Source organism: Nesoenas mayeri (assembly GCF_963082525.1).
Source record: "Nesoenas mayeri genome assembly, chromosome: 1".
Classification (NCBI taxonomy): domain Eukaryota; kingdom Metazoa; phylum Chordata; class Aves; order Columbiformes; family Columbidae; genus Nesoenas; species Nesoenas mayeri.
This window is the reverse complement of record NC_137541.1, coordinates 175,107,007-175,121,391: the sequence shown is the minus strand read 5'-3', so window position 1 is coordinate 175,121,391 and position 14,385 is coordinate 175,107,007.

The window sequence follows — 14,385 nt, the reverse complement described above, 5'->3', positions numbered from 1 at the left end:
GGGTATTTAGAAGAGATTTGGAACTTCAAAGTCTTGTCCTTTTAAAGTGCAAAAATAGAGCACTACAGGCAAAATTATTTTGGTGGGATTTGTTTGATCAAAAGTAGTGTTAATCAACCAGAATCCTCTAACAATCTGTGGGGAGAAATAAGCACTCGAGGGACAATATAGCTGCCAAAATAGAGGTTACTGGATCTTAACATGTCCCACCTGTCCTGAAGCTTTATTTCTGAAGCACATGGGCCTCCCATCTGTTCCATATGTTTTTTAACAATATGTAGCTCTCTCTAGATGCCATTGATACTGTATGATATATCAAATGGCACTGAACACCTATGTTTGGGCATCTAGAAAGGATCAAAGTACCTATAGATGTTTTTATTTAGACAACTGAATCATATGATTGCACGCCACCTGACGTCAGTTCCCACTCAGTGACATCGATAACCAACTGAGGGAATATTTTCATTTCATTCATTAGTTGGGCCTTTGAAGAGGAGGATAATAGAGAACTTAGAGAAACAATGTCTTTATTGTCAACAAGTACAGAGTACTCTAGATCACCACATGTTTACTAGGAAGAAAGAAAGCTATGACTGAGTGACATTTGACCTGGTTTGTGTGCTGTTGTAAAGGAGTCGAGTACTAATCTTTGGTAAGGTCAAACTGGAAATTTCTTTTATAATGTCTTCTTCTCTCCCTAACTCATCAGTCACTTATTGTGCTACGCAGACCTGATTTCACTTTCCGTTCCCCCTTGCTTCTTGTGGCCTTCAGAACTGCTCATTTCCCTTGCTATTATACTAAACTAGATTAGCTGTCAAAATAAATTAAATAGTTGTTTAAATAGACTGTATTACTTGTTTACATCTTCGCTGTGGATGTTAGTTTAGCTGGCAGTAAGCACTACTAGACATAACCAGGATAAGACAAAAAAAAAAAAAATCTTCTTTTTAGACACCTGTATCAGAGCCAGACAACTGCAGGGGATCCATTTTTGCTTAGTAAAGTGAAATGCTAGAGAAGGATTCATCTTATCCTAAAGCAGGCATCTGAAATAAGTCAGAAGAATCATACCCTAAAAGTGACTGTTTTGATGATAAGGGAAATCTAGCTCAGATTCATATGTCTATAGTGTAGACATATAAAGTTAGATGAAATAAATCTTATCTCTGGAGCCAGAAGTATTAGTTACTACAAAGGGCAAGACTGCTTAGACTCATATCCTCTGTAGTTTGAAAAGCAAAGAAAGATCTATAACTCCTTTGTGGTTTTAAACGTCTATGTATTTTTAAAATATCCAAGGCCATCTTAGCTATCAAGAAGTAACTTTAAGCAGTTGGTTTTTTTTCACTCCAGAAAAGCTCAGCAATATGAGGGGGAACACCCAAAGCTGCCTGAGACATTTTTTTCTCTCCCAAAACTGGTAACACTACAGGGAAATTTATCATAATGAGGTTTTCTTAAGACTACCATCAGCTGCATTAAGCAGTAATCAGGAGTTTTGAGAAAAGAGGGAGCCAGCTTGAAATGAAGTGTGAAAGAAGCATGACCATTTGTGTTGCGGGAACAACCTTTAGAGTGAGAAGAGGGTTCCTGAGCAGCAGTTAAAGCTGTTTTGACACTGTCAGAAGGCACTTCAATCCCTGGCCAGGTTGGCCACAGCAGTCACCCTTTAAGCTGCCATGAGTAGCTTCACTCCAGCTAGTGGGGAGACACATAGGGGCTCACACTTCAGATGTACATATGTGACATCATGGATTACTCTCCCACTGGGGAGTATATTAATGGGGTGTAAGGATGATCAGGGATGTGCAAAAAAAATATAGGAGCTACCTCTACCCCAGGAAGGAGAGGAAAGTGTTGTGTGATTCTGGGGGAGGAATTAGAAATTCCTGCAATGTGTTGTGCAAAGTTTTTTAAGATATTGGTCCTGAACGTGTAGCTCATCGACTGCTCGTTAATTATATATTAATAAATCAATAAATCACTTCTATCCTGATTTCTTTCAAGCCAAATGAATCAAGTATTTTTTTCCTTGCAATATATGAGCTAGATTATTAATTAATCTTTTAATTAATAATGCAGATCTCTGATAGCAACAATAAAAAATAAAATTATTTCATCTAGAAAAGGAGACAGACCTTTTCTCCATGTTGAAACAGAAGCAAGCAGAAACAAAGACTGTATACAATTTTATAAAATATATGTGAATCTAAAAAATGGGACTGCTTTAAGTTACATGTTCTATGCAGTTAAAAAAACAAATAAAAAGTAGATAAAAAGCTGCTTAATTATAAAAGCCGAAACAACCAGATGTTAAGCTACTTCCAGGTGCTGCCTGAAAGAGAAGACAAACATTCATTTATATGTGAAAAATAACCTGTTATCTGCCATATTTGCTAGTCTGATGCGTTAGTTTTCAAGGATTATTAGTACCTGTTTCATTAATACAGATATTTGTAAAAAGAAGATAAGTAATTTTGGTGTTGTTTGTTTATTTGTTTTTCCCTGGAAAATCCACATTAGAAAAATGGAATTTTAAACTCAAGATTTATTTGTTGAACTCATGACTGGTTTGATTCATAAAATAAAAAAGTCCATTGTGAAGGTAGAAATTAAGTAGAATTATGTGGCGAAAGCAATCAACTAATTTAATTTGATTTGATTTTTTTCTCAGTCGTTTGTAGTAGTGTGAATTCTATTTTTTTTCTCAGTCATTGGTAGCAGAGTATTGAACCTATTTTTATTTACTGACCTTTTTTTAATCTAAAGAATGCATCAAAAAGTGTGTTATAAATTCAGTTTAATGAAAGAGAAAAGTATATAAATTAGATAAAGAATTAATTGTTGACTGCAAACCTCAGTCTCAATTCAACATTTAAAGGAAAAACTGTTAAAAGTCTTTCAAAAAGGAAAACATTTAAATACCTATAAATCAGCTTTACTTTCCCACCATGAATGAGGACTCTCAGCACCAAAAATAATAGCCAAACACACCGTATATTCAAGACGCATCTTTATTTATGCATTTGTATATTCATCATATTCTTTCTACTATACTTATTCTTTTTTTGATTGTCATTGTTGAATTGTATCTGACATTCCAACCACCACATGTAAAACATATATTTTCCAAGCATTTAAGTGGAAACCAGATCTGCCAAGTGCCGGTGATGATTGCCTTACCTGTAATTGTGACTTAAAAATCACAATTCAAACCAAGTGGAAAATGTTTGTGGGATCTCCACTACCAGAGCAGGATCAAATAAATTCTTGAGTTACTTCACTTCGTGTATTGGTACAAAAATGGAACAAATAATTTTTATCTTAAAGTCACTCCTTCTGACCATAGTCTAAACTGGAGTTCTAGAAAATTCTTCATCTATTTGTAATTCACAAAATACACTTTTTCTTTGTTCTCAGACTTCTCTTTCTCTTCCAAGGAATTATGACTGAAAAATTATGACATGGTTATAAATTATGTATGGATGGAGCAGAAAGTAAAATACGATGCATGAAATGGAAATGTTAGCTAGAAACTACCAACCATCTCTTAGCATTGCTTGTGTTTAACGAGAAAGAGATAGTTAGCAATTAACATGTCACAGCTTGTCATTTTATTTGTGACTCCATAACTATACTTTCTGTTTTCACAGTAGAAGTTGATCATTCTCTTTTATCTTATATGCCATAGCAGTATGGATATATCACTGCCTAGAATTCTGTTTACATTGGATATAGTTTGTTATTCTGTCAAAGTATTGGCATGCAGATTGGTGACAAATGATGTGTGATCATTTCAAATTGATTGTAAAACATATCACACTAATCTCACTTAAAAAAAAAAAAAAGACAGAAACAAGAGTTCAAATCCATGCTAATAATTTTTATACACATGGCTGTCAGTTTGTGAATATTAAAGGTTTCTGCAAAACACTGTGACTCTTACAGAATTTTCCAGAAACCATTTTGTCTGTAAAAAAAGTGTAGTTGTATTTTTTCAAATACTTACAAAATAATAATATTATTTTTTCCATAATTAAAATATAAATAAAATATGTAATGCTAAAGATAGCATATATTTCAATGAAAGAAGCAGCAGCATATCTTACCAGCAATTTTCACAGATATAAAAGCAATACCTGGATCTATACTTCATCTGATCCAAGAGACAAGAGGGGAGGAAGGTAGGGAGAAAAACAGAAGGGAAGGGAAGGGAAGGGAAGGGAAGGGAAGGGAAGGGAAGGGAAGGGAAGGGAAGGGAAGGGAAGGGAAGGGAAGGGAAGGGAAGGGAAGGGAAGGGAAGGGAAGGGAAGGGAAGGGAAGGGAAGGGAAGGGAAGGGAAGGGAAAAGGAAGACTTCAAAAGTCCCATATTTCTGAACAGAAGACCTAATACAAATCCTAATGTGAAATGTGCAGTCAGAATAAGCTACGTATTGCTTCAAGTGAAAACACTAGTCATTTCTGTGCCAAACATCACCTTAGGAAATACTGTCACCTTATTCTTAGTATCGTTCCTATTACTTTTAAATTATTTCCATTTGAAGAGTAGTGGTTAATCAGACGGTCTGGGTTTGGGAAGTTTAGGATTTAGATTTTTTTCCAATTCAAAATTTTCCATGATGTTGAGAGTTTATTTTAGAGAGAGGTATATAGAAAGACTTCAAAGCCTAACTACAACTTTAGACATCTAGGAGGAAAATGTAAAAACATCAGTTAGTAACTATTAATAATATTGAAGGTACCTGAGTTTTAGCAATAATATATGTCCCTGGACTGAGTGCTGAGAGTCTAGAGGCAGAATTTCTCAGAATGAAGTTTAGCCACCTAAAAATTAATTCCCTGTGTAGTCAGCACAGGTCCATAAGTGAGGAGAATTCAAGCTGTGAAGATGCCTTGAAATCTATTTTAGGGTGACATATTTATATTAATTTTGGAGATTCATTATCTCTTTTTTTCACGCTAAAAATAAAGAAAACTTAGGTAAGTGCTTGAAAGTAACATAAATCCCACTTCTGTTGCTCAGATCCATGTAACAGTTACCAAAATATACCCTGATATGTTTATATATAAGTATATACTTAAACACACACATACACACATATATACACACATATATATGTGTGTATATAACCCTGAAATATATCAGGGGTATATTGAAAACACAATGCAGCTGGAAAAAAATAAAAAAAAAATAAAAAAAAAGACAGTTTTCACTGAATCTCCTATAGCTTACTTATATAGATTTAGAGATAAATCTTTTCTATTCTTGAATGGTTTTCAGCCTATTTTTCTTCTCTGTTAGAACAGTGCATTAATCGTTAGCTTTCACTGTGAAGCACTATCAAGATGACCATTAAAGTCATTCAGCTCATATGAGTAATTAAACATTTTTTATGTTTCTAACTGAATTTAGCCAACAGCCTAATTGTTATGTGTATTTGTATATTATTAGATTGTAGAAACCCTATGTTTGTTTAGCGAAGTTACAGCAAGATATTTGGTCTTTCAAATCCTAGATGTCCACTATCAAAATCCTCCTACACTGTCAAAGATTTCCTATATTACTTCTTTTTGTCACACATGGCTTTAAAAAAAGGCAAGGAACACAATGGAAACTGGCAGACAGCACAGTGCTGTTCATTAGATCTATCCTAAACATAAATATATGCACTATTTCTTTCCAAAATTCACAAAGTTTACCTAAACAGAAGTCTGATTATGGGCCTGTATGTATCAACATGGGCATAAGATAAACTCACAAATAAGCATAATCACAGTTTTGACAAACATTACAGACTTGGGAAGAGGAAACTGTTACAACTAGGTAGAAATGTTATTCTTAGTTGATGGCTTTGCTGCTGTTGACTTAATGTTTTGAAGGCATTTATGCTAGAGTTCCTTTTAATTTCTTTGGCTTCTGTGCTCTCAGAAGTAATAAGATCACCTAGTTAGGCTGGAGAGTATATGCTATTTAAAAATTTATAGTTCTAAATAAATTAATAAATGTATTATTTATTTTTTCCATTTAATGTCAGATATTTTTTAAATAAATATTATTTCTTATAGGAAGAAATCATGGAAATGTGGGGGACTGTGATAGGTCCATGGATTCCTTGATGGAGGACATGAGAACAGAAATTAGCCTTGAAGATATGAAGGCCTACCCATGAGAAAGATGGGAGTAAAGGAGCATCCGGAGATGTTAAGGATGTATCCATGAGAGAGAAGGGAGTAGAAGAGTAACATTGATGATAGCAAAATTAGACAATGAGATGTTACTGCTGTAACTTGTAACCAATAGCGAAGAGACACATGTATTGGTAAAACTGTATAAAAATGCACTTGTGGCAATAAATGGCATCTACTACTTTCATCCTGGAAGAACTTTGTCTATGTCGTTTGTCCGTCTCAACCATGACATGGAACTTCACTTATATTCATTGTGTATTGAAACATAAGCCTCTCAAGAGTTATTTCAAATGAAAAGCTATACCTTGTCACAATACTAGAGAAATAAAATAATCACTACATAAAGCCTAGGGTAGCTATAATAGTGTTTAATGATTATAGCTTCATGCAAAAAGTGCTACAGTTATGACAAAGAAATTACTTAGTGTTCTTGGTCAACTACATTTTGTTAATATTTCAAGTGGTACACATGTACCACTTTTAGAGTCATTATACTTCATAAAATTATTATAAACTGCATAGAAGCAGAAACCAAGTTTTTATTTTGAAAATGGAATTGAATACAGTCAATCATCAAAGATAAAGTATAGCTACTTGCTTCAGGAACTTTTGACATAACTGTTCTGGATTATTGTTGTTGTTGCTGGAAAAGATGGGAGCATATACTTGTGAACTGCGGTATGAAATCAATAACGTTATTGAAATTAATACCAGAGAAGAGAAACTGTCAGCAAATAGATAAAATAAGGAAAATATTGTAAGATTCTTTCCATCAGTTAATCATTTGAGTATAAACACACATGAAAGACAGCATTAGGTTTGTCAAATTTCAGATCTCACTTGGTTCTTCTAGATAAAGAAGAAGTAGAATTTATATGGAGGTATACCATGATCTGTCCACAAAGTGTTACATATAATTTAGATTATACTTGTATATTCCAACATCTGAAATAGTTTTACTATGGCTAGACAAGCAAAAGAACTAGAATATTTTGGTTTGTTTGTCTTAAAGTATGTTAAAAAAAGGGATTTATGTTCCACCATTTAGGTTAGAGAACTTGTCCATGATCTATCCAAAAGGAACATTTCAGACGCATTTCTTCTAGCTCACAAGAAAGTACTCCAACCTCCAGACTCCAGGGAGGAGAGAAAGAAGGAGAAGCAGCACATTCTACCTGACTGCTATACAGATGATTTGTCTTACATTATAGGATTTCAGACTTCTATGCTATTTTATTCACTTTAATTTCATCAAAAAACAAACAAACAAAACCCCTAATTTTTTCACATAGGCATTTTAATTAATCTTAAATGTTATATTAGAAATCTATTTTCTCCCTCCCCATCCCCTGCAGCTGCATCTGTAAGTGACATAAATATTACTATAAAGTTTTTTATTCTTATCTTAAACACACAGGGCCAACATCAGTGTTAGCAAAGAATTGATAAAGTGATCGCAATCGAGATTGGCAAATACAACATAAAAAAGGAACCATACAATGAACCTGAAGGAGGTCATGAGATGAGGTTAATACATGTTTCAGTGGAATAGATACCCCAGTACATGTAGGTCAATCAAAGAATTACCTAGAGATGTGTCTGCTCTGAGGATTGTGTCCCAAATATTCATCCTGCTTTGCATACAGGTTGCAGATTCCACATTACAATAGAAATTCAGAAAAAGTCATTATTAGCCTGAGGACTGGAACTGCTACTAGCTGCTAGGATCTTCTAACTTTCTGTTACTAATTAAATTCTGAGTCACTTAGTAACAACCTGGAAGTCTGCCTTTTTCCTCAGGTTCTTCAGAAGCCAGATGAGAAGCATACATACATTCCAAGGTTACAAAAGAAACTGAGAGATCATCCTGATGATCTCTCAGAATGTAATTAAAGTACACAAATGTATATGGTGCATTGAAAATGAAAATGCACTGTTATAAATGCAGCAGCCAGAAAGTCAGAAAATCTGAATAAAGAACACCAGTGAGTTTGCTGTTGTTTTTGTTTGCTTGTTTGTTTGTTTTCCATTTATTGTTTAAAAAGTTTTAAACTTTTAAATCATGTATTTTCTATGAGTTTGACAAGTATATATAAGTATATAGAAAATTGGTTCAGAAATAAATTGTGTGGTGACCTCTGCAACTTGCTGATAGCTCTTAACAACACCCCCATTGTGGATTGTCCCTGTGTTTGCTTTGCAATTTAACTTCATTTAGATATCCAGCTTCCTGAAAAGTGACAAAATGCAGAAGTCCAGTCAATGCATAAGTATGATGAGTTGTAAAATATCACGGAGCAAGAAAGAAGGCATTTCCTTTGCTTCTCATAAGAACTGGCTGTATAAATTCCAGTGCCAGTACAGAAACTTCACAGAACTATTGTCATAGCATTTGATCTGAGTTAATAAACCCCTCCTCTCAGGAGGCACAGTTTCGTGCTAATGCTGCCACGTGGTTCCTGGGTTATGGCCGGCATATGCCTTGCCAGACTGGATTGTGGGCAGAGAAAGCTCATGTCACACTGCACCTGCCCATGCAGACACAGTGTTTGCCTTCTCAATATTCATGTCTGTTCCATTCTCACTGTGTCTGTGGTGTGAGAAGCTGTCACTGAAGACTGCAGACAGATTTCATGGAAGGCTGTGGAAAATGAAAATGGATTTTGATATGAGGTTCTATGGGAAAAATTTAATTTACTGTTTAATTTTGAAATACTTTTTAAAATATTAAATAAAATTATTCAAAGATACTTCTAACTGAAAAATTAATTTCAGACCATTTCCACATACTGGCAAGATACCTCAATAGATAGAAATTTCAGTCTACACATTTCTTTCTTTGAATATTTTTACCACACTAATTAAAATGTTTTCTTCCTACCATCTATTTTTTGTTTGCTTGTTTGCTTCAGTATGCACCTTTTCACTTCTGCATGTTTAGATTGAAGGCACTTGCATAATTTTTATACTTATATCAGCAGCTACACCAATAGAATAAAAAGATTCCATAAACACTTCAAATCTGTGTACTAAGATTGAAGTCTAAGAATCTTTTTGTCCTAGGTAGTTCCCAAGTTCTTTGAGATAATTTTGAGGTGCCTACAGAATTATCTAATAAACAAAAAACAGAGCCTTTGATGTATAAAATAATGGTTTGTAATTCCCCCACCCCCACACCCCGATCCATTAGTTTCCAAGGATACTACAGTAGTTGCTGCATATCTTTTAGTTAAATGTAATATGGGTTACTTAAAAATTAAAAAAGGTATGGTTAGCATGATTTTGAATTTCAATTATAAATTCTTCTTGTTGCATTCATAACAAAATATTCCACAGATTCACAGAAACTTAGAAAACACCAAATATTTTTATAAATAACCCTAGCATCTGGGAGTCTTTTGCTGTAGTATATTGTAAAAAGTATACTTATGCTGTGATGTCTTTTTTAACAGTTACAGTGTTAAAGAAGAAAAAAATAAAAAGGAGGCTTTCTTGTCGAAATAACAGTGTGCACTACTTATTAACAGACCCTTAAAATGTAAAACTGGTTGAGAGGGATTTGAGTGACAGAGTCCTCTCACACCTGATAGAATTCTTTATAACAAATCCAAATTATTTCTGATCCGTTTGTATACACTTGCCAAAAATAATACTAAACTCCTAAACAGTTCAGAAAAAAAGTTCCAGCCATCAGAGCTTTTAAAAAGTGAGCTAGATAAATATGGAGCACCTAAAGGGAGGTAGGAACTTAAGAATTATAGTTGAATGCTTATTCAATATTTTTTGGAAAAGCTTAAACTTGTTGGGAACAAAGATCCCATCTTTTTGAACCCTTCTCTGTGTGGGGTTTTTGTTTTTTTGTTTTTTTGTTTTTTTTTTTTCTCCTGTTAGATAAAAATTCCTACATCAGATATGAAAACGTCAAAAGTAATTGAAGAAAAACTACCTATATTAAGGTTTTTTTTTGTGGAACAACTAATTTGGTCACGGAGATTTAAGTCCTCGTCTTGTTTCTCTGTTGAAAGAAAGAATATTACTCTTGAACAATGTATCCCTTCCTGTGAATCATGAGTATTCATGTGTATCATTGTCTAATGACAATGATACTTGTTACTAAGAAGATCCTTTAATTCAGATATTTCAATTTTCTTGCCAATATTTCCTGTCAAGGGCTCATGTCCTTTTCAGACATGTTTAATCTTTTCATTGGTTAAAATTTATATGTTTGTAAAGTAAACATTCCTAACATGAAAAAGAGGAAGGAGAAAGAGCGACAAAAGAATGTCAGCAGAAATGTGTTTGAGACAGGTGTTATAGAATGCAGCATAACAAATCCTAAGTTCTCTTTTAGTTTGGACTGATTTTTTGGTGAACTGGCAGGCACAAGGTTGTTGCAGGATGTTGTGGGTGTATTTAGTAAAGAGAAAGAACTGTCATTCATATGAAGAAAGATATGTGAACTTACAATTTCATTTCATAACATGAAAGCTCATTGGGATTACAGTATCAGTGCTGGAGGGCAAAATGGAGAGTTCATGAATTTTAAAAAGACTATAGACATGGGATTTAAAAAAAAAAAAAAAAAAAAGTCCAAGTGTTAAGTCATAGAGGCTTTGACCTTTTTTTTGACAACCTTACTAAATTGACTTTGTTCTTCAGCATATAGTCAAGAAACACTGTTTACTGCAACCCATGAGATGTTAGAACCCAATGATATAATGCCACAATCAATGTAACTCAACAAAAATGAAGTGCAGAACAATTGATATGAGTCAATTGAAACATACACCTGTTTTATACAGCAGCTGATCAACTATACTGGGTCAGAATCTGGTCCAAAGCACAACAGATTTGTTTGAAATACATTATTCACTTTTAAGTACTTCAAATAGCCTTTACTCCATGTTTGAATGCATTTAATTGTGGCTGGTGAAAATTCAAATACTTGAGCGGATTTATTTAGCTAGTTCTAAACAAGACACAATAGTAGTCTGATCCATAACTCAATGGCATTTTCTGCTAAGACTCTCTCTTTTATTTTAGCATGAACTTGTTCAAAGACATTTTGAATTTTTGAAAAATTTTAATATTTTACCTACCTTGCTATGATTGTGTTAGTTAGCAAGATTTTCCAAGGTATCATACTGTATTAGATCTCCAGTTAAACTTCTCACAGTTGCTATCAGCCTTATTATCAAACTTTTTTATTTCCACCCCTCAAGGATCTAGTCTGCTCTAATTTAAGCATCTATCTTAGATGTTATATTGAAACATATATATAAATATAAATATATATATATATATATTTTTTTTTTTTTTTTTTTTTCCTGGTGATATTCAAAGGCATCTTCTCTCTGCTGTCTGGTGAATTAACTTTACAAAGACTGAGTCTCAAAAATCCTAACATTAGACAGAAATTAGATGCTTTATTTAGGTGTTCTGGGTCTCTCATAAATGACAATTGCTTACTTGCTGGTGAAGAAGGAGAAAGCAATTCAAATTTTACATTGATAGAATCTACATTTCATCTCTGTAAATGGAAGCTATTTGAAAACAGAGATAATAGCATAAATGGCAATAATAGGTAATCTAATTAAAAGTACTGTAAATGTTAGAATAACAAGAAGAAAGAGGATAAAAAAATACTAAGTCGTCAACTTTATCCTGATAGAGAAAAAATGGACGAGTTATGAGATGGTCAAGCCCTTAATCTTTAAATATTGATTCTAAAAATCATAAAAAATATAACCTCTATAAATATAACAAGCAACTACATTTCATAGAAACTGTACTACTTTGAGTATTCATGCCAAAATTTTTTTATTTGCTGATGAAATTAGCTTTGGATGTACTTTACCCAAACCAGCTAATCTTCCTCTCCTTTACAAAATCATTGGAATAGCACAATTCTCTCTGCTGGTTCTTGAATTATAGTAATAGTATGTTGATATTTTTTAATAGTTGGTAACATCAGGTATCTCTCTGCAGTCTGATTGCCTGTGACTATTTATAATTCAAGCTATAAATAAACTACAAGTATCACTGAGTACAAGAATAACTGCAAAAACTCAAGTATTTTTGTAGATAGCAGGCTCATTATTTAAATTTTGTCTGGAGCCATATCTCTTCGTGTTTTGACTGAAGTAAAAGATAAGTTACAAAAAAAAAAAAAAAAAAAAAAAAAACACAGAAAAACAAAAAAACAACAAAACCCAAACAAAAAACCAAACTTAAATTTAAGTATGTAGAACTAAGTTTTTTGTCTATATCAACTGTATCTATATTTATCTAGTCTGTTGAACTAATTTCTTGTATCGATTTAAACATGCTTGAGAACACTAGTGCTTGTTTTTTCCTAAATGTGTTTTGAAAAGTGCTTGCCAGCTACGTGTTTGTAGTTTTCAGATATTTTCTGCCTTTGACAAATTTAAAAATGCTACAAGCTTCCAAAAGTAGTTGGATTTTTGTTGCCTGTAGAATTCAAGAGTTAGATGTGAAACTCTGGAGGAGGAATTTCCAAGGCTGACTTAGGTTTCTAAGTTCATGCACTGTGTTTTCTGAAAGGAGGGAAAGGTAGAGGCAGACTTTGGGATCTGTAACAAGTAGTGTGGTGACCAGAGCTCCATTTCCTGCATGGATTTTAGCATCTGTCTCAGGACTACACATCTAGTCTCCTTTCTAAATCTAAGATTTCCAATTTGATAGCAAGTTGTATATTTCATAGTTTATATCACTCTTAGATGTGGAATCAAGTTTCAGGAACAAATATTGCACTGTAAACCTGTTGTAGCCAAGACGTTGTGCAGTAAAGCATTCAGGAGTCATGGAAGAAAGAAGGGCTTAATGCTGTAAGAGTGTCAAGATGTAGTTTTGGTTCCGATTCTTGCTTCTTTGCATCATGCCTCATTTTATTTAATGGTTACCTAAATAATTCATTAACTCAGGAAACCATTCTCACCTGAAATGTCCTAGGATGGGATTATATGTGTGCACAACACATAGCACATAGATGCCTCAACTGCCATCTAAATGCTTCCAAACAATAAAGGTGGCAATAATGATGAATGCTAAGCATTATGCTAACATTTTTAATCATTACTCAAAGTATTGGGATAGAGGATTTTTACTAATGTTAAAACTCAGTAAATGGATTCCATTAATGTCAGAATTTTACAAGTTCCCTCTATTTTCTCTAAAAACTCTTTTTGGAGTAGCAATCCAGTCTCCACACGTAAGCACATTGCAAGCAACTGACAAACAACATCCCATGATAAAATGAGAACACCTTTTCTTCATCCATGATTCAACTAATTCAGCATACAGAAAAGTATCGTGGTTTTGTCTTTGATGGGTCCTAAAATGTGATTTCACTGTTAAAAATAACTTCATGTTCCAACTTTGTTCTACAATAGCTTCTAAGACTGCAATCAATCACTTGAGTCCTTTACTTCCAAAATCAATCCATTTATTTGAATTCGAGTGCAAGCAGAATTATAATTCAGCTATCAAACAAGAAAACATATATACTACAATAATTTCTTGGTGCCTGCTTACCATATAAAATACATATAACTGAATCTTGTAGAGAGACAAACAGTATCTTTCTTTTTTATGGGAAAAGTCAAGCTTACCTTAAATTTGAGAGCACTGTTATTTTTAAGAATTATAAGACATATACTCATGCCCAGAGTCTAATATAATTAGTAGAACTGATGTGTGTGAATCAAACAGATAATGCACCCTTCAATAAAAAATAAGACCATTTTTGTGATAAATGTTTTACAGGTCGGAGAAGGGGTTCTGGCCTTGAGGATGAGAACTGATTTCTCTATCAGCATAAAGTTGTGTTCTAGACAACAATGTGAACATATAGAATCTTTCATGTTCTTGTTTCGTAATACGTAAACATCTTTCACACTAGCAAAAAAAAAAAAAAATATTTGCAGGGATTTTGATTTTCTTATAGAACATAAAACAAGAGCATGAGTTCTGTTATAGCTACTTTTAATGAAAAGCTGTTTACTGGAAGAAGCTATTTTATGTCTGGTTTTAGTGCAGAGAGATAGGTACCTTAGAATGCAATTCAGCTGCTCTCCCTTAGAGTTTTATCTTTGGATGGGTTGAGTCACAACATGGAAATGCTTAATTCTCTGCCCAGGTAGAAACAGGCTATGGAAACAATCAGATTT